Below are 1,875 nucleotides of genomic sequence, written 5' to 3'. Positions count from 1 at the left end.
ACCAAGTGTTTGACAAAATGTCAAACATGATTTTAGGCTAAATTTTTGGCTCTTGGCTTGGGTAAAGTGAGAAATTGGGTTCCTAGAGTTGGAATGTCCAACATTCAGTTTCAATCCTTGGATTGTTAATTGTTCTTGTTCCCACTAACGCTAATTTGTTGCTAAGGCAATTAGCAAGCAATTTAGGATTTGTGGGTTGAGAACACGTATGCTCATTTAACTTAATTTCCGATGTGAGGGTTGATCAAGTGAGACTAATCTATCATGATTGTCATAGTTGTGGTTCCAACAAGGAAAGGACCCTTAGCTCACTCCAAGCCAAGACTCTTTTTATGCTTTCAATCTTTCATACACTTCTATGTTAATCTCTTTTATACTTTACTTGTTTATATTATATAGTCGGTTCTTTAATTTCTTCATTAGTTCAATCATTACAATTTTGCATGTTATTTTATTGCTTTATATATTCATTTCTTCATTGATAACCCCTTGATCACTACAACCAGATTTGCACACTCATTGTTTTAAAGTACTCCTTGGGAGACGACTTGAGAGTCAAATACTCTCGGTTTTGAATTAGTTTTGAATTGTGACACATATTGTGAGTTTCCAATTTAATTGATGGCCAACTTGTTGGGTTATGACTATACTTACAACGTCAATTCCATTTTGGATAATCAAGTTCCTAACCCATGCATTTGGGGCTTCCGTCAAATTTTGGCGCCGTTGCCAGGGAGTTCACTTTAAGTGCAATGAGTGCTACAATTTTGGTTGTTGTAAATATGTGAATAGTGTAAATACTTTTTTTGATTTGCTACTTGGCATTAATTGTAGATACTACTTTTCTCTTTAGTTAGTCTTAGTAGCCGTTGATTGTTAAGTTAGTTCTTGTTTACTTACCTAATTTTATTTTTCCTTTCATAATTGCATGGTTTTATTGCCTCCTCAGTTAAATGACACGGTCGCTTCCAGACCCGAGCTTGGCCACTTTTGATCCAGAAATCGAAAGAACTTTAACTCATATAAGGCAAGTTCGGTGCCGGCTAGCTTTTGTGAATAGTAAATCGGGTTCCCTTGAGGAGTAACTATCACCAACCATCTGTGACCATCATTCTCCAATCAACGAGGAGACTCTATATTCATCTGTGGGGAGTACTGAATTCTCTTTGAGTGACTCAGGTGACACCGTCATGGCAGGAAGAATCACCCTGAAGGAGGCCGGAGCTCCTGATCTTGACTTGCAACCACTTCAAATTTTGTATCCAGCTTTAGATCCAAATTTTGAGCTCAAGTCTGGCATGATAAACTTGCTTCCCAAATATAATGGACTACCTGGGGAAGATCCTCTGAAGCATCTAAAGGATTTCCAAGTTGCATGTGCAACTGCGAGAAGAAATGGGGCGGATGAAGACGCAGTGTTGGTCTTCGCTTTCCCTTTCTCTTTGGAGGGAAAAGCAAAGGAGTGGTTTTATACTCAATCTGGTGAAGTTAGATCCAATTGGGACTTGTTGCGTAAAGAATTTTTGGAAAAGTTCTACCATCCTCAGAAAATAGACAAGCTGTGAAGAGAGATCTCTTGCATTGTGCAACGAGATGGTGAGACTTTGTATGAATACTGGGAGACATTCAAGAAGTTGCTGGAGGCTTGCCCTCACCACCGGATTGATGAGTTGGTTCTTATCAGTTATTTCTGTCAAGGAATGCACCACCAAGATAAGCTTCTCCTAGATGCCGCGAGTGGAGGATCATTGACCAAAAACAAGACCGCTGCAGAAGCATGGGAAGTTATATCAGACTTGGCAGACTTAACTCAGCACTCAAGGGCAAGGAGTCCACAACCAAAAGCTTTGAGTAAAGTTTCTCCCTCCGGGGATG

General features: G+C 39.6%; 1 non-coding gene across 1 annotated transcript; it reads right to left on the bottom strand.

The window, feature by feature from the left end:
* Nucleotides 1–1,556: 1,556 nt before the first annotated feature.
* LOC112787629 (small nucleolar RNA R71) lies at nucleotides 1,557–1,663 on the bottom strand. The gene has a single exon (XR_003195032.1). It is a non-coding gene; the product is annotated as a small nucleolar RNA R71 (small nucleolar RNA).
* Nucleotides 1,664–1,875: the final 212 nt, after the last annotated feature.

This window comes from Arachis hypogaea, chromosome 20 (genome assembly GCF_003086295.3).
Source record: "Arachis hypogaea cultivar Tifrunner chromosome 20, arahy.Tifrunner.gnm2.J5K5, whole genome shotgun sequence".
NCBI classification, from domain to species: Eukaryota; Viridiplantae; Streptophyta; class Magnoliopsida; order Fabales; family Fabaceae; genus Arachis; species Arachis hypogaea.
Note: the sequence above shows the minus strand (reverse complement) of the source record. Positions and strands in the feature narration are given on the sequence as shown.